This window comes from Aquarana catesbeiana, linkage group LG01 (assembly GCF_042186555.1).
Source record: "Aquarana catesbeiana isolate 2022-GZ linkage group LG01, ASM4218655v1, whole genome shotgun sequence".
In the NCBI taxonomy this organism is placed as follows: domain Eukaryota; kingdom Metazoa; phylum Chordata; class Amphibia; order Anura; family Ranidae; genus Aquarana; species Aquarana catesbeiana.
In genome coordinates this window covers 533941977-533962036 of record NC_133324.1, presented here as the reverse complement: position 1 = coordinate 533962036, position 20060 = coordinate 533941977, and the positions used below count along the sequence as shown (strand labels likewise).

Below are 20060 nucleotides of genomic sequence, written 5' to 3'. Positions count from 1 at the left end.
TCACCACTAATCCGCCTATCCCTGGGGCAGTGTGCTCTCATACAATTGTGAGATTGGGTACCATATACTTTGTTTTATATGAAGTCACCATTGTTCGTATAAATGTTTATATGTACTTATAATAAAATGTATATATTTTTACTTACATACTTGGTCTGTCTATAATAGACCCATTAGGGGTTTCAACTGTGCCTTGTGCACCAGGTTTTCTATTTGTGACATAAAGCAAGTAAGTGCAATACGTTAATCTGTTGCTGTGGCTGGAGGGGGAGAGCACAAATATGCTTTGCATTTATAAGGCTGTAAACTACCTATCCTGTTGTGTGTTACTGAGTAGTATGGCTGGCTGCAGAATGAGGGGGTGTGATTTATGCTGACGTGGGCTTGTTCACATTTAACATGTACAGGCCTAGTATACCCACCCACATTCACTGCAATTCCCAAAGATTCATGGGAAATTTTGTTTTTTTCCTGTAGAGAGAGGAGAGGAGAGGATAGGATGTAATCCCTGTTCTAACAGCTCCTCCTCAGCAGAATACCTGCTGCATTTTTGAAATTACAGAGATGACTTCCTGAAAATTCAATTACACCTTTCTCTTCAATGGTAAGGAATTTCACAAATGTAAGTTTAGTGTTTTGTGTAGTGGGTGTACTAATGGGAGATTTTTTGCCAATCCTAGAGTTCTGCTTTAAGCTTATAAATAGGTTTATATCTGTTTACTACAGTAAATATATTCTCTTGTTTAAACACATAAGCATTCCTAGAGTACTAGAGGTTAGTAAAAGACTACAACAGCAGTGGTTGCCTGTTGTGAGACTCCCACTGTTAAACTTTAGATTGAGCAGTACAAAAAAGATAAGTAAATCATTACAATTAAATCATACAATCATTAGAACAAAACACTCATCGTGAAAAATTTAGGACCTCGGTCAAAAATATGAAACATGACAAGCACCGGGCATGGACGGTTATACTAACCCAGCGTTTTTCAACCTCCTTTTGGTCAAGGAGCCCTCGATTTAGTTTTAGTTGTATTTTAGTCTTGACTAAAATTCCATTTTAGTTTTAGTTGTATTTTAGTCGACTAAAATCTTCAGTACGTTTTAGGAGACTAAAATCTAATAGGTTTAGGTAAATTTTAATGCATTATTTAAAGTGAATGTAAACCCGATTCATGAAATTTGAGCTGGGCACATCTATCTGTAGTGTTTTATCGCTCTCCAAAGCACTGTGTCCCATAGCTGTCTCTTGCTCAGTAGCTCTGTTTTTAGCCCAATAACTTCTCACATGTTCTCCGAGACAGGAGATAGAAGTGTGTGTCGTGGGAGGTTGCCTATAAATAGATTTGCAGTCAGCCGGCTGTCGCAGAGCTGTGAAAGCATTTTCATTCTTCTACCAATGTGGAGGGGTGGGGGGGTGCCTTTCCTCCAATCAGCTGCTCCTAGGGTAATCCAAGCCTTCTCTAACAGTGCAGAATGAGGAAGTGAAAATTCTTACCTGATGTAAGCATTCTAAAGAATATAGCAAGATGAAAACAACAGATTTACATGTAAAACGTATGTAGGGAGATTTGTTTCATATCTGTGTATCATCTGAGGCTGTTCACTTCACTGGGTATATGTGAGGGTTTACATCCGCTATAAAGTGGTGTTGCACCCAAAAAAAAAAAAAAATTCATGAATGTGCCTAAAAGAAATAAATAAAAAGACATTTGGAAAATTAGTTTTTATTACTCACCTCTAAATGGCTGTTAGGGGGTCCCTCGTAGTCTGCCTCCTTCAGTGCCTGGGCTCTTGACATCACTTCCCCTCGGCGCAGGAAGGGCTCAGCTCTGCCCCCTCCCTCTTGTCAATCTGGGACACATGACAGGTCACAGATGATTGCGCGGCCAGTCACGGCGCCACTCGCTCATGCGCAGTGGGTGCCCGGCTGTGAAGCCACAGCCGGGCGCCCACAGTTACAATGCCGGCGCTGCGGAATGGAGGGGGAGACGAGCGGAGCTTCGATCTCCGCATCGCTGGACCTTGGGACAGGTAAGTGTCCGATTATTAAAAGTCAGCAGCTGCAGTATTGGTAGCTGCTGACTTAATTTTTTTTTTATAATGGGAACACCACTTTAAGCATTTCTTTAGAATTGCCAAACTCATACTCCTGGAGTAAAAATCTAACATGTTATTTATGGCAAGAAGGTGTGATCGACATACTTGGTGTCCGTTATCTCCTCTACGGATAGAATGATTCAGTATCGATATCTGCACCAACAGTATTATACACCGGCTAGACTGCATCGAATGCATAGGAGGGATTCTGCTACTTGCCATAAATGTGGGAAAGAGGAGGGAACTTTTGTACATATGGTGTGGGAGTGCATAAAGGTGAGACCGTTATGGTCTTAGGTCACTGAATTTATATCGGATAAGTTTGCTTTACCAAATATTTGCTCTCCCATAGGTTGTTTGCTTGGGATTTTTGACGAGGAGATGAATGCACACACTAAATTGTTCCTTCGGATCCTGTACTTTGGAGTTAAAAAGCTCATTGCGAGAAGATGGATACATGAGGAACAACTAATGCTGGGGATGTGGATTAAAATAATAAATGCGGATTTGATGATGTATAAAATGACTTATGAAGCTAGAGGGGCTACCAAGAAGTATAGGAAGGTTTGGTTCCGGTGGGTAAACTCTGAGAATACATTGGATGAGGAAGGGCCCTAGTCTATTAGACGAGTGGGATCTAGTGCTATTGCCAAAACATGATGGATGGATATTGCTTGCTCTGCTCCCTTTCCTATGGACAGGCCAGGTGTTACCGTCTCATGATTGGACAGGAACACCAAAATGTTGACATCCGGGGGGGGGGGTTCTTTCTTTGCTGTTCTGAATTAATATGTTACAATAAATCTCTAAATAAAAAATGCACATGTCTATTCCAACATAGGGCAGGCTCGGTGATCGGAACACCATATTCTAGTTATAGAGCTATTTGTACTATTATTGCTATGTTTCTGGAGATATGTATGTTGATGTAATATATGTACTATGTGTTGTATGTATACTTCTGCTGTGCACAATAACAACATTAAAAAAAAAAAAAAAAAAAAGTGTGATCATTCATTACAGACACAGATTTAGCCGTTGTGATATATTATGTCTTTAAAAAAACAAGTTTCATTTTCTTTTAGCAGCTTAGTAGATGACCCCTACATATTCTTATGTGGTAGTGCAGTGTTAGTTTTGATGTCAAATTTCAATTTAGTTTTAGTCATAGTCTTGCCTAAAATGCCATTTTAGTTATAGTCATCTCAAAATAGATTTAAATTAAGTTGACAAAAATATTTTAGTCAACAAAATTAACACTGGCCCTCAGAATGCATTTTTGGTCTCGTGGCACCTCAGTCTAAAGCTGGATACACACTGTACAACTTTTGTTTTTAGATTTTCCTTAGATTTACCTTCAATAGTGTAGTGCAAGAGCCTGCCTGATTGCATACAAATTGAAAGTGTTTAGGTTTGACCTCATATTATATGGTTTTGGTAGATCTAAAGGGGAAAAAAAAAATCTAAAGAAAGCTGTATAGTGTGTATCCAGCTTTAGCCCGACACATGGGCGATACATGTTGGGAATTCCATCTTCCATTGCTGTGACTAATTAACTGTACTTGCCATTTTTGTATCTACTCTCCTTTTCTGATATTTTAATGTGTAAATACTATTTTGCTCCTCAAAATAAAGGAATTTTTTTATATATATTTATCTAATTGATTTGCACCTAAAAAATCCCAATTTTTTTTGCCTGCTAATATTCTACTCTGGGATGTGGTGTCAGAAATAAACTGTGGGGTTCGTGCTCATAAAAATTTCTCTATAAGAAGATTGCCAAGACCCTAAAACTGAGCTGCAGCATGGTGGCCAAGGCCATACAGCGGTTTAACAGGACAGGTTCCACTCAGAACAGGTCTCGCCATGGTCAACCAAAGAAGTTGAGAGCACGTGCTCAGCATCATATCCAGAGGTTGTCTTTGGGAAATAAATGTATGAGTGCTGCAGGCATTGCTTCAGAGGTTGAAAGGCTGGGTGGTCAGCCTGTCAGCGCTCAGACCATATGCTGCACAGTGCACACTGCATTAAATTGGTCTGCATGGCTGTTGTCACAGATGGAAGCCTCTTCTAAAGATGATGTACAAGAAAGCCTGCAAACAGTTTGCTGAAGACAAGCAGACTGGATTACTGGAACCATAACCTGTGGTCTGATGAGACCAAGATAAACTTACTTGATTCAGAAGGTGTCAAGCGCGTGTGGCGGCAACCAGGTGAAGAGTGTGTCTTGTTTACAGTCAAGCATGGTGGTGGGAGTGTCATGGTCTGGGGCTGCAAGAGTGCTGCCAGCACTGAGGAGCTTAAGTTCATTGAGGGAACCATGAATGCCAACATGTACTGTGACATACTGAAGCAGAGAATGATACCCTCCCTTCGGGGACTGGGCCGCAGGGCAATATTCCAATATAACGACCCCAAACACAGCTCCAAGATGACCACTGCCTTGCTAAAGAATTTGATAGCAATGGTGATGGACCGGTCAAGCATGTCTCCAGACCTAAACTTTGAGCATCTGTGGGGCATCCTCAAATGGAAGCCAGAGGAGCACAGGTCTCTAACATCCGCCAGCTCCGTGCTGTCGTCATGGAGGAGTGGAAGAGGACTCCAGTGGCAACCTGTGAAGCTCTGGTGAACTCCATGCCCAAGAGGGTTAATTAAATTCTGGAAAATAATGGTGGCAACACAAATAATTGACACTTTGGGCCCAATTAAGACATTTTCACTTAGGGGTGTACTCACTTTTGTGGTTTAGACATTAATGGCTGTGTGTTGAGTTTATTTTGAGGGGACAGCAAATTTACACTGTTATACAAGCTGTACACTCACTACTTTACATTGTAGCAAAGTATCATTTCTTCAGTGTTGTCACATGAAAAGATATAATAAAATATTTACAAAAATGTGAGGGGTGTACTCTTTTGTGAGATACTGTATGTTCTGCACTTTAGCAGTCACGCCATTAATTCTTAATGGTACCCCTAAACATTGACAAACGAAGTGCGAGTGTGCACACAAAATTGGTGTGGCACGATTTTAACCACTTGCCTACTGGGCACTTATACCCTCTTCCTAATTTGTTATAAAATTTAGCAAACAGGTAATTTTTCTCCTTCACTGATGTGCGCTAATGAGGCTGCACCGATGGATACTTAGGCGGCACGGCTAGGCACTACTGAGGGACACCGATAGGTGGCACTGATTAGCTGTACTGGTGTGCACCAAGGCAGCTTTTTGCTTCTCTCCTCACGCTGATCGTGAGGAGTAAAAAAAGCAGATAACCGGCTTGTTTACTTCAGTGATCAGCTGTCATTCTTAACCACTTCCGGACTGGCTCACGCCGATATACGTCAGCACTTTAAAGAGGGATATCTTTGTTATGGCAGCAGCTAACTACCATAACCCCGGTATCCTCTTTAGTGAGCTGTCCAGTTTCCTATAATAGTGGATTCGCCGCAAGATCACTTATCGGCATAGGGAGAGGGCCCTCCGCCGCTCTCCGGTGCCCTCCGCCGCTTACCAGAGCCGACGGTAGTGGCTGAGGTGATCGAGTGCTCTCCCGGGCTTAGTATGGAGATGAGTGAGGGGAAAATGGGCCCCCACCCGTCTCCATAGTATTATAGGGTGGAAGTGGAGTCAAAACGTCACTTCCGCCCATAGCTCTTAAAGCAAAACATTTTTTATCATTGCATTTTAGTGTAAATATGAGATCTGAGGTCTTTTTGACCCCAGATCTCATATTTAAGGAGGTCCTGTCATGCTTATGTTCCCTTTTACACGGGATGTTTACATTCCTTGTAATATGAATAAAAGAGACACTTTTTTTTCTAAAAGAACAGTGCAAAAATAAAAAAGGTAAAATAAATAAGAAAAAAAAAAATGTTTTTCAGACGCGCTCCCGTCCTGCCGAGCTTGCGTGCAGAAGCCAACGCATACATGAGCAGCGCTCACATATGAAAACTGTGTTCAAACCACACATGTGAGGTATCGCCACGATCGGTAGAGCGAGAGCAATAATTTTAGTCCTAGACCTCCTCTGTAACGCAAAACTTGCAACCTGTAAATTTTTTTTAAAAGTTACCTATGGAGATTTTTAAGGGTAAAAGTTTGTCGCCATTCCACGAGCGGGCGAAATATTGAAGCGTGACATGTTGGGTATCAATTTACTTGGTGTACCATTATCTTTCACAATATAAAAAAAATGGGCTAACATTACTGTTGTCTTATTTTTAAATTCAAAGAAGTGTATTTTCTCCAAAAAAAAGTGCGCTTGTAAGACCGCTGCGCAAATACGTGAAAGAAAATGTTTCTACGACCGCCATTTTATTCTCTAGGGGGTTAGAAAAAAAAATGTATGTTTGGGGGTTCCAAGTAATTTTATAGCAAAAAAAGCAGTTTTTAACTGTAAACAACAAATCTCAGAAAGAGGCTCGGTCCTTAAGTGATTAATGCATTTTTTCTTGGCAGAGATTTATTCATCCTGATGTGAATGGAGTAATCGGTTAGGCTCTTTTTTTTGCTCAGCCCAAAGAACGCTGCATGCATGCCCATAATTAAAAGCAGGTGGCATTCTAATGGTGGGCATACCACTGATCGACCACTGCAGGAAAAAAAAAGAAACAACATTACAATATATGCCCAACAAGGCCCGCTGACGTACTGGTATGTTGCTGGACTGAGTGGTTATACCAGAATGATGCCTGCAGGTTTAGGTATCATCTTTTTTTCAGCCGGTGGTTGGCTTTCATGTAAAAGCAATTATAGCAGCTAATTGGCCACTAGACTGCTTTTACAAGCAGTGGGAGGGAACGTTATTCTCCTCCTCCCCCCGCCTTCCATGATTTTCTCTGGCTCTCCTGTCCCACCAGGGAACCCCGAGAATGCAGACGGTGGTTCCGACAGGTGGCCATAGAGCTGATGGAGACCAGAACAGCTCCAATCATCTCTATGGCCTAAGAAACTGGAAGCTACAAGCATTTAAACTTTAGTTTCTTTCATGAGATATAAACAGTGTCATTGGGAAAGCATCTGATCACACCAATCTTGGTGTGGTCAGATGCTTTAACCGCTTCAGCCCCAGAAGATTTTACCCCCTTCCTGACCAGAGCACTTTTTGCGATTTAGCACTGCGTAGCTTTAACTGACAATTGTGCGGTCGTGCAACGTTGCACTCAAACAAAATTGACGTCCTTTTTTCCCCACAAATAGAGCTTTGGTGGTATTTGATCACCTCTGCAGTTTTTTTTTTTTTTTTGTGCTATAAACAAAAAAAAAGCGACAATTTTGAAGAAGAAAAAAAAAAAACACGCAATATTTTTTATTTTTTGCTATAATAAATATCCCGCAAAAAATATTTAAAAAAAAAAACTATTTTTTTCCTCAGTTTAGGCCGAAATGTATTCTACATATTTTTGGTAAATCGCAATAAGCATGTATTGATTGGTTTGCACAAAAGTCATAGCGTCTACAAAATAAGGGATAGTTTTATGGCATTTTTATTATAAATTTTTTTTTACTAGTAATGGCGGAAATCTGAGATTTTTAATCGGGACTGCGACATTATGGCGGACACGGACAATTTTGACACATTTTTGGGACCGTTGGCATTTATACAGCGATCAGTGCTATAAAAATGCATTGATTACTGTAAAAATGTCACTGGCAGGGAAGGGGTTAACACTAGGGGGCAATCAAGGGGTTAATTGTATTCTCTAGTGTGTGTTCTAACTGTAGGGGGGAGGGGACTGTGTAGGGGAGATGACAGATAGCTATTCATACTCTGTATGAACAGACGATATGTCTCTTCTCCCCTCAGAGAACCGGAAACTGTTTACACACACAGATCACTACATATTGCTATCATAGGGTATACTTACATTTCCTGTGAGGGAATAAAAATGATAAAAACAAAATATGAAAGGGACAGTGTAAAAAAAAAAAGCAAAATGAATAATAAAAAAATAAATAAGAGTAAAGCACCCCTGTCCCCCTGTGCACAAAGGTTGCGTCGGTTTTGTGTCCTATGTTAACAATTGCACTATGCAGGTGAGGTATCACTGTGAATGTCAGTATGAGGGCAGTAATTCTAGCAGTAGACCACCTCTGTAAATCTAAAGTGGTAACCTGTAAAGGCTTTTAAAAATGTATATAGTTTGTCCAAAAATGTGAGAAGTAATCAAAAACAAAAAAAGGATTTTTAAAACAGCTTACCTGTAAAATCCTTTTCTTTGAAGTACATCACAGGACACAGAGCCATAGTAGTTACCATGCACACCCTATATAACCCCTCCCACTACTAGGAGTATCTCAGTTTTGTAGCAAAGCAATACACGTGTATACCAAAGAAGGGAGGGACCTCTGTGTCCCGTGATGTACTTCAAAGAAAAGGATTTTACAGTAAGCCGTTTCAAAAATCCTATTTTCTTATTGTACATCACGGGACACAGAACCATAGTAGTTACTATGTGGGATGTCCCATAGCAATGCCAACTGAAGGGAGGGAGACACAACAAAGAGTAGGCAATTAAGACACGAGGACTTATACTGCAGCACACTGCGTCCAAAGGCAATATCCTCATGACCTTTTACATCTAATTGATAGAATCTGGTAAAAGTATAAACTGAAGACCAAGTTCTGGCCTTGCAGATTTGATCCATGGAGGCTTGGTGATGCACTGTCCAGAAAGCACTAACAGCCCTAGAGAAGTGCGTCTTGATTTGAGAGGGTGGAATCCACCCCTTTAAACCATAAGCTTGAACAATTACTTGTTGAATCTATTTAGAATAGTAGATTTCGATGCTGCCTGTCCTCTTTTAGGACCTTCAGGCAACATGAATGAAAAACATCCGTTTCCCGAGTAATCACAATCGCCTTTAAGTAGACATTGACTGCTCTCACCACATCAGAAAAATGTAGTGATTTTTCTTCCAAAGAACAGGGTTCTGGAAAAAAAGTTAGGATGAGGTCGCAATACTACCTTATCCTTGTGAACAATAAAGATATGGCCCTTTACAAGAAGGAGAATACTGATGCAGCAGATACGGTTACCAGAAAAAATAGTTTCTCTGTCAAAAAAGGACCAAGGGAATATGTTGCATCGGCCCAAAAAAAGGCTGGTTTTGTAATGCTGACAAAACTAAATTCAAGTCCTAAGGGTTCAGGGGTTATTAACCAGAGATTAAGTCGTGTTACCCCCTGAATAAAGTTATGGACCAAAGAATTCGAAGCAAGTGGTTGTTGAAATAATACCGATAAGGCCAAGACCTGTCCTTAGAAAGCACTCAAGGCCAGCTTTATTTCTTACCCCATCTGCAGAAAAAACAAGGACTCTACCTTGACTCATTTCCAGGGGTGCAGCTCCCGGTTTCACACCAGGAGACATATTTCCTGCTTGATCCTGTGAAGAAGTCGTGGATGTCGGCAGAATAGGAGTGTAAGCACAAATCAGTGAGAACCGATTCCACGGGAATAGCAAGGCATCCGTTCCGCATGCTAGAGGATCCTTTGTTCTTGACACAAAGTTGTCGATCTTTTTTGCTGAACCTGGAAGCAAAACAGATCTATGTCTGGGATCCCCTTCCTTGACAAATTGACAGGAAGATATTGGGGTGAAGGAACCAGTCTCCTAGGAACAACTGCTGGTGAATAACCTTTCTCTGGGCCACACAACTTCTTGTGCCCCCTTGGTGATTAATATAGGCCATTGCTGTGGCATACACAGATTGAATCCTAGCAGGACAATACCTTAAGCTGAACGTTCAGGCCCTCAGGACCAAGTGTTCTGCCTGAATTTCTAAAATGTTAATGGGAAAGGCCATTTCTGATCTAGGTCACTTCTCTTTGATAGCTGCCTCTTCCAGGACTGTCCTCCAACCTAAACAAAAAAAAAAAAAGGTTGGCATATGTTATTACTATTTCCCAGGTAACTGAAGGAAGGATTTTCCCTTTTGCAGATTTTTTGGATGTGAATCAAACTGAGGCTCCGGCGCACCCAGCCTACAGCACCTGGTATTTCCAGGTGGTCTTTCATCCCGGTACTAACCAGGCCCGACCCTGCTTAGCCTCCAAGCTCAGATGAGATCGATAGATATCAGGGTGATGTGGCCGTAGGACACAGACACATTAGGAATGTAAAGCTTGAACTCTGTGTCAAGCCGAAAGGATACTGTTTTGCAGCAGTCTATAATGAGACTGAGCATAAGGAACGGCCTCGAATGAAGCCACCATCTTTCCCGACAACCTCATGCAAAGTTGAATAGGAGAAATTCATCTTGCTTCGACTACCTAAATCAGTTCCTTTATGGCGCTGATCTTAGCCTGGGGTATAAATACCCTTTTCTGGGTACCAATGATCAGAAAGTATTTTCTTCATGGTTTTAAAGATTCCTCCTAGGTTGGACCTAGATATTCCAGGTACTCGAATGTGGTGACCATACTTTGGTCTAAGCGGGCTACCGACTGGTCTTCACAAGAACAGATCGACTAGGTAAACCATAATCGTTATACCTTGGGCCCTCAATCTGGCTAGAAAAGGAGCCAGAACCTTTGTACTCGAGGTGCAGCAGCTAGATCGGAAAGCAAATGAAGATTTTCCACTTTAAAAAGAAGATATTACTAGTGAGTGAGGAAATAGGCATATGGAGATATGCATCTTTGATGTCGATAGATGCCAGATGTTCTCCTCCTTGTAGGATGGAGATAACAGATTGGATTGACTTCATGCAAAAACAGAGATCATATTCAGGAATTGAATTTTAGATCTTTTGAGATCCAAAATGTCCATTTGGATTTAACCAAACCCCAAACCTCTTCTCTTACATAGGGGCCATCATTAACACTTTTTTGCCAAAAGATGGCCCAATGCTTGAGAGAAAGATTTTTTTTCTCTGGATCCTTAGGAACGTTTGTACGTTTGGAGCCATTGAGGAAGTCCCCCATTTGTCTTGACACTCCTTTTGCCAGATCCCTGAGAAATTCTCCTTATTGAGCAAGCGGGAGTAACTCCTCATAAGGAGGCTTCAGTACCTTGTAGGTTTCTTACCCTATGACCTCTTAAGTTCCTGGGGTTAACCCTGAGGATTACCCTTGAACCTGACGGCGGAAGCCATCACGACTGCCTGGAGGCTGACGCCCCTGACACAGAACAAGGAGCTTTGAAAAAATACATTTACTCCTTCACTTAATGACAAAAAAGGTATCTTTCTTACTAGAAATTCTTTGGATATAATCATCCAAAATATCTCCAGATAGCCGTTTCACCGCAAAAAGGAAGACTAGCCAGGAGCTTCTTGCATGACGCTTAGAGAAAGGCACAAGGCATAAAGGATAGAGCCTCTCCCATTTGTACCATCAATCTTACAGATTGTGAACGCTGACTCTCCCGCATTTGACACGTCAAAAGAGAAATCATCAGCCTCACCACGGTCCCCTGAGGGCATAGTCTTCTCCTGCCCCTAGTTCCTCAGTCTGAGGGTCCTAGGAAAATGGAAGAGAACCTGTTGCATCTTGACCACACTGGGATGCGATTAAAGTCGCTAAACTTTTTTTTTTTTTTTTTTAAACCTACCATGGCTGAGGAAAAACAGTAAAAAGAACAGGAGCTGCAGTGTTTTAAACAGTTGCAAATATTTCATGGCCCCGATGCTCACTTTGACCAGCCACCCCCTCTCAGGGGAGGATGCCATTTGTAGATTAGGTTTTCCAGAGCTTGAGGGAGACCCTTTTAGCTCTTTTTTTGGGAGTGTTTCAACCCCCCCCCCCTTCTGAACATAGCCCGATGCACAAAGCAGAGGTACTACCAGAAGAAATCGCATCCATTGCTTGAGCAATAGTCAGCCACTGCTATCAATGCTCAGCTTGATGCAATAGTAAATGTGTCACCAACTTCTTTCATGCCCCTCTACACACTCTTGCGTCCCTCCACCAGCTTAAGCAGTAATAATGGTGCTTAAAAAAAAAAAAAAAAAAAAAAAAAAAAAAACACACATACCCGCGCAGGACGCCAACGCCGCACTAAGCTCCGCCCCCCCCTCCGTCGCCCTCGCCTTGCTCTCTCTTTTTCAAAAAAGTTTTCCCAAGGAGCATGGGCCTCTGATCCTACAGGACCGACATGTGAGGGGAAAAAACATGGCGAGGAGAGAACCTGGAAGCCGCCAAGTAGCGGCATGCTGAAAAGGGTTTTTTTCCTTCTTTCCCCCTGACGCTCTTCCTCATGAAGAGGGGGAGAATACAGCACAGGTGTGGGGCTGTCTGGAGAAGAGAAAAGACCCCCCCAGACTTACCGAAGGTCTGTTGCTAGCTGGAGAGGAAAGAAGCCTGCTGCTGCGACACAGCATGTCTCTTGAGGAAGCATGAGAAGGTATGTGCTCCATACAGCACCCAGTGGGGACACATAGGCATGACAACATTTACTAGTTAAAGAAGACATTTCATAAGAAAATTAAAACATTTCCTAGAAAACTCACTTACCTTTCCCGCCGCAGGGTTTTCTGTGGTAAAACCAACAGACCCAATCTTCACCCTTCACGGTGAGTTCCGTTAAACCTTCAGGAGCCGGCGATGCTCAGGGAAACCCACAATCCTGGACCTGTAATAGCACCACCGCCAGTAAAACTTTATGGCCTTAATAACAAAAGTACTGGATCCCGAGGTCCAGCTCTCTAAAAAGAGTGTTTACAAGCAAAAGACCTTGTTTCTTTGGACATGAGGCCCTGGTACCATTCAATTCGGCGTAAAAAGACACCTTGAATGGATCCGGCTGCAAAGCTAGCCCCAGCAAGGATTGCTCCAGTGGAGCTCAGCATAGTACATCTTCACTCGTGACCAACACCTTAGACACTGGCGAAAAAACAGATACCCCTAGTAGTGGGAGGAGGTGCACTTTTTATCATAGGGCGTGCCAGTGTCCATCACCTGAAGGTGGCCTATAACCCTCAAAGTAACTACTATGGCTGTGATGTACGATAAGTAAATGGTCCCTCTCTCCCAGCACTCATAGAATAATACCGATATTACCTAACACAGATACACTATGCTATAAATATAAACCAATAATCTCAAATATGCTACAGTGAAGCTATAACATTAGCAGCGCTAAAACTTAAAACTAGAAAAATAGTGTCCAAAGTTAAATGAACGAATCATAAGTCCATCAATAAAGTTCATATGGGGTAGGAGTCCAAATTGAATCGTGTCACCACACCGCGTGTGAAAACTGCCCTGTGGTAATGAACTTACCAGATGAATCAAGAAAATTTGCTTGTATCAATCAATTCCTTATACAAGCACTGCATCCTTCCATCTAGATATTGCTCGTAACAAGAAAGGAGTGTACACATAGCGTAACCTAGTAAAGATTTCATGATTTTAAAAAATCCCCCCTTACAAATGTGCACTTACAAATCATATAAAAATATCAAGCATATAGCAATCAATCCCGTCTCACTTGCGTGTCTATCTCTCACCACGCTACTGTTCTTTCAAGGAGCGGTGTTCCCGGGTTGAGACAACAGCTGATCGAATGGCGTAGGTAGCTTCGTGGTCACACGCTGACACATTTCGGCATCACTTCGTCAGAGGGCATGGCCACACAGCGCAGCTCCTATCCTTGTATACACTACGAGCATCGGGAATTAACCCCACAATGCTTGTTCACCCTCACTAGCCCTGTAATTTAAGCCACACTACTGCGAGAGAACGTGTATTTACATCACCACTATATATCAACCAAGTAGAATAATCCTTCACGACTAATGGATCGTTTCAACCCCACTGCCATTTCTAGATCAACACATCCAACTCTCACTAGACATGTCAATCACAGTCGGACTGGGCAGATTGCCCCATGTGTGGTCTTATTTTTTTCTAAACAATAACAAGGAATAACAATGTGCTGGAATAATCAATCCCAACATAAACGTTTTATCAACTGTGTTGATATAGTAAATCGTTACTCTTATCATAAACATTTTATAAAATAGGTTAATACAAGTTAAAAAAAAAAAATCATTCAATAAATACCATAAAATAACAGCATAAGATGATTAGTTCATCGTTTTAAATATATAAATTAAAATCACTGCATTTAATAATCACTGAAGGGTCCCTATTGTGTTTTCATCAAAAGTGCATTGACACACTGTGGTCTTTAAACCCAATCTTAACGTTATTAATATGCTCGGAAACCATCTTCTCTACAGTACGTTTAGTGTGGCCGATCTACATCAGACAGCACGGCATTGGAGCGCATACACCACATAGAGGATTTTATCTCTTGTAATTCTACTTATCTCAAACGATTTCCCATTGGCTGTAGATTGGAATTTGGTTAATCCTCTAATGTGTGTATGCACTTGTCGACATGAAAAAAAATCCTGGTCTGTCCCAGAACATAGAGGGTTTGGTGGGTGGATCTAAGATTTTGTTTCACTACTTTATCGCCAAATGAGAGCCCCTTTCTATAAACAAACACTGGATTTTCTGGAATAGTCTTCATCAATATTTTATCCATGCCCAATATTGGCCAACACTTATTGAAAATAGTTTTGACTTCTTTATACTGGGCATGATAATTACTGATGAAGCCCCATTCACGTTTAGTGTCCTTTTGCCTCTCCTTATCTACTAGGCACATATCTTGTGATATTTGATTAACCTCCTGAATGGCATTATCTAAAAATAGTGGTTTATAACCCTTTTCGACAAACCGTTTCTTTAATTATTGGGGCCTGCGATAAGAAATCTTCATCACGTGGACAATACCATCTAATTCTTATGAATTGCCCTTTTGGTATGTTTCTAAGCCATGTCGGGTGGTTGCCACTGTAAATAAATAAATGGCTATTTTGATCTGTTTGTTTGAAGTAAAAACTTTAGTAATTATCTATCGATTAACTATCATTACTGTAACATCCAAATAATTAATTTTTTCCCTACTCCATTGGCATTCTAATTTAATATGGTTATTACTTTGATTAAGTCCTTCAATGAATTCTGTCATGGATAATTCAGTACCAACCCAAATAATTAACAGGTCATCAAACCTTTTATAAAATAAAAGCTCCCCTCTCTGTTGACCATAAATTAATCTATCCTCCCATCCTCCCTTCCAATCTACAGCCAATGGGAAATTGTTTGAGATAAGTAGAATTACATGATATAAAATCCTTTATGTGGTGTATGCGCTCCAATGCCCGTGCGGTCTGATGTATATCGGCCGCACTAAATTTACTGTAGGGAAAGGGGTATCAGAGCATATTAATAACATTACGATTGGGTTTAAAGACCACAGTGTCTCAATGCACTTTCGACGATAGGGACCCTTCAGGACTCAAATTTTGAGGAATAGAAAAAAATGCATCCAGAATGGAGAGGGAGTAATAGGGTTAGAGAGTTGTCAGTGTGAGACAAAGTGGATCTATTTAACTGACACTTTATGTCCCAGGGGAATGAACGTTGAATTGGATCTTAATTGTTTTATTAGTGATTATTAAATGCAGTGATTTTAATTTATTTAAAACAATGAACTAATCATCTTATGCAGTTAGCAGTGATATTTTATTAAGATATCTCATTGTATTTATTGAATTAATTTTTTAACATGTGTATATATTTTATAAAATGTTTATGATAAGAGTAACGGTTATATCAACACAGTTGATAAAATGTTTATGTTGGGACTGATTATTCCAGCACATTAGGTTATTCCTTGTGATCGTTTAGAAAAAAATAAGACGCCACACATGGGGCGATCTGCCGAGTCCGACTGATTGACATGTCTACTGAGAGTTGGATGTGTTGATCTAGAAATGGCAGCGGCGGTTGAAACAATTGATCCATTAGTCGAAAGATTATACTACTTGATTGATATAGAGTGGTGATGTAAATACATAATCTCTTGCAGTAGGTGCGGCTTAAGTTACAGGGCTAGTGAGAGTGAACAAGCGTTTGGGGGTTAATTCCCAGCGCTCGTAGTGTATATATGGATAGGAGCTGCGCTGTGTGGCCACGTCCTCTGGCAAAGTGATGACGAAATGTGTCAGCATGTGACCACGCAGCTACCTACGCTGTCTGATCAGCTGTCATTTCAAACCAGGAACACCGCTCCTTGAAAGAATAGCAGAGTGGTGAGAGATAGACATGCGTGTGAGAGACGGGATTGCTATATGTTTGATATTTTTATATGATTTGTAAGTGAACATTTGTAAGGGGGGGAATTTTTTTAATCATTAAATCTTTACTGGATTACGCTATGTGTACACTCATTTCTTGCTAGGAGCAATATCTAGATGGAAGGATGCAGTGCCTGTATAAGGGATTGATTGATACAAGCAAATTTTCTTCATTCATCTGGTAAGTTCATTACCACAGGGGAGTTTTCACACAAGGTGTGGTGACAGGATTCAATTTGGACTCATACCCCATATGAACTTTATCGATGGACTTATGATTTGTTCATTTAAATTTGGACACCATTTTAACCACTTGACGACCGCCTCACGCTGATATACGTCAGCAGAATGGCACGGGCAGGCAAAATCACGTACCCCCCCCCCCCCCCCCGCCAGAGGCGGTCGGCTCTAGTTCGCGGACGTTGAGAGGTGAGGGGGAGGCCATCCATTGTTGGCCACCCCCTCCCGGCAGATAAAAACGCTTCCTCACCCTCTGTATTGTAAACAGAGGGAGAGGAAGTGATGTCATCCCTCCTCGAGCCGGTATTTTTTGTTCCGGTGCCGAAGAGAGAAGACATCAAGTAAGTGCACAACACTACACGTTCAGTAGAACACACAGGCACACTTTTCACCCCCCTGTACCCTCTGTCACACTGACACCAATAGCAGTTTTTTTTTTTTTTTGCATTGGTGTCAGTTTGTGACAGTTATAAGTGTTAGGGCAGTTAGGTTAGCCCCCTTTAGGTCTTGGGTACCCCCCTTTAGGTCCAGGGTACCCCCCCTAACCCCCCCCTATTAAAAGTTAACCCCTTGATCACCCTTCGTCGCCAGTGTCGCTAAGCGATCGTTTTTCTGATCGCTGTATTAGTGACACAGGTGACGCTAGTTAGGGAGGTAAGTATATAGGTTCGCTGTCAGTGTTTTATAGCGACAGAGACCCCCATATACTACCTACTAAAAGTTTTTAACCCCCTGATTGCACCCTAGTTAACCCTTTCACCAGCGATCACCGTATAAGTGTTACGGGTGATTCTGGTTAGTTTGTTTTTTACAGTTTATTATAGTTTTAGGGCACCCGCCGTTTATTACCTTATAAAGGTTTAACCCCCTAATTGCCCAGCGGTGATATAAGTTACGTTTTTAGGATCAGATAAGGTCTGCGTCACCCCAGGCAGCGTCAGGTTAGCGCCAGTACCGCTAACACCCACGCACGCAGCATACACCTCCCTTAGTGCTATAATATCTGAACAAATCGATATCTGATCCAATCAGATCTATACTAGCATCCCCAGCAGTTTAGGGTTCCCAAAAACGCAGTGTTAGCGAGTTCAGCCCAGATACCTGCTAGCACCTGCGTTTTGCCCCTCGGCCCAGCCCACCCAAGTGCAGTATCGATTGATAACTGTCACTTACAAAACACTAAGCACACATAACTGCAGTGTTCGCAGAGTCAGGCCTGATCGCTGCGATCGCTAACAGTTTTTTGGTAGTGTTTTGAATCAGTCGCTAACAGTCAGGAGCTTTTTTGCCTGTGAGTCTCACTAGTGTACCCCTAAATTTAGAGCCCAAAATGGCAAATCGAAGGTACACTAGTGAAGAGGCCTACACGTTTCTGAGCATGACAGATAGTGAAGAGGAAGTCACTCATCTGTCAGATTCAGGCTCAGAATACGATCTTGTAGAGGACAGCAGCTCCATGACAGATAGTTCTGACGACGGAGTTGTGGTCCCTGCCAAGGTCAGGCGTACCAGACCCCAAACTTCTTCTTCTGTCCTTGAAGTGCAAGAACCGCGGGGCTCTCGTATGGAGCAGAGAAGTACTAGCGCCGCTATTCCTTCTGGTGAACTGGCAAGCACCAGAGGCCTAGTACACCCTGGTCGTATATCCAGCACTGCAGTATCACATGGTGACGTGGCGAGTCCCATAAGTGCAGTTCAAGCTGGTGAGGTGGCAAGCACTAGTAGTGTCCCGCTGCCACCAAGAAGACAAAGACAGGCCCATCGTACCCATAGTGCCCTTCCTGCTGCATTCGCCAATCCGAATTGGGAACCCACCACTTCTGCAGCACCCGTACTTCCCCCCATTTACTGGCCAACCCGGAATTCAGGTGGAAACAGTTGATTTTATGCCACTGGATTTTTATTCGCTGTTTTTCACCGAAGATCTCTATAGATCTATTGTGGACCAAAGCAATTTGTATGCTGGTCAACACATCTCCACTATTCCCCAGTCCTCCCTTGACAGAGATTGGAAACCAATCACGGTTTCCGAATTTAAGCTCTTTCTGGGCCTTTCCCTCAACATGGGCATAAATAAAGAGTAAGTTGCGGTCATATTGGTCCACTGACCCAATTTACCATATGCCCGTGTTCTCTGCCTCCATGACCAGGGCACGAAAAGAGCAGATTTTGCGGTTCATGCACTTCAACGACAATGAACTCTGTCGTCCTCGTGGAGACCCTGGATACGATCGGCTCTACAAAATTCGGCCCCTCGTAAACCACTTCAACCAACGTTTTGCAGACTTGTCCCCATCAAGTTGTCTGCGTTGATGAGTCCCTGATTACATTTTCTGGCCGCTTGTCATTCAAACAGTACCTTCCCAGCAAGCGTGCCAGATACGGGGTCAAGATGTATAAGCTCTGTGACAGGGCCACAGGCTATACATGTAGTTTTATGGTTTACGAGGGCAAAGATAGTCACGTAGAGCCGACAAACTGCCCTGACTACATAGGAAGCGCTGGCAAGATAGTGTGGGACTTGGTGTCACCCTTATTCGGAAAGGGGTACCACTTGTACGTGGACAATTATTACATGAGCGTGCCACTTTTTAATCATCAGATTGGAGCATGTGGCACCGCGCGACCTATTCGCCGGGGCTTTCCCGAGCGGCTTGTAGATTCCCGTCTTAGGCTGGGGGAGAGAGCCTGCTTGAAGTGTAATAACTTGCTCGCTATGAAGTGGAGGGACAATAAGAATGTTTTCGTTCTAACCTCCCTTCACGCAGACACGACGGTCCAAATTACTACGGCGACTGGTGTTGTGGAGAAACCCCTCTGTGTCCACGAATATAACCTTAATATGGGAGGGGTGGACCTCAACGACCAGTTGTTGGCGCCGTACCTAGTTGCCTGTAAGGCCAGACGTTGGTACAAAAAAAGTGTCTGTTTATTTCAATTGGCTTTGCTGAATGCTTATGTGCTATACAGAGCTTCAGGATGGACTGGATCCTTCCTTAAATTCCAGGAAGAGATCGTCAGAGCCCTTCTGTTTCCAGACGGTGCTCCACCTCACCATCCCCAACCAAATGCCGTAAGCCGGCTGCATGAGAGGCATTTTCAATATGTCCTCCCGAGTACCCCTACCCAACGAGCCCCCCAAAAAAGATGTTGTGTCTGCAGCAAGCGCGGATTTATGCGTGACACCCGGTATAATTGTCCCTTTTGTCCTGACAATCCTGGTCTTTGCATTGGCGAATGTTTTGAACGCTACCATACACTAGTTGAGTATTAACGTAGGGTACAGCACTGCACAGACTAGGACACACTTTCACAGGGTCTCCCAAGATGCCATCGCATTTTGAGAGACCCAAACCTGGTACCAGTTAAAGTTACAAAAAAATGTGTAAAAAAAAAAAAAAAAAAAAAAAGAAAAAAAAAAAACACAAAAAAATATATAAAATAAAAAAACCAAAAATAGTTGTTTTATTGTTCTCTCTCTATTGTTCTGCATTCTATACTGCAATGTTTTATTATGGGTATACAATTTTTTTATACTTTGTTTTTTTTATTGT

At 42.1% G+C, this 20060-nt stretch overlaps 1 protein-coding gene and 1 pseudogene across 2 annotated transcripts in view; both read right to left on the bottom strand.

Moving 5' to 3' along the window:
* CHAF1A (chromatin assembly factor 1 subunit A) overlaps positions 1-20060 on the bottom strand; it is a 693562-nt gene that overhangs the window by 343904 nt on the left and 329598 nt on the right. The window lies entirely within an intron of this gene.
* On the bottom strand, positions 10091-10209 carry LOC141124705 (5S ribosomal RNA; annotated as a pseudogene).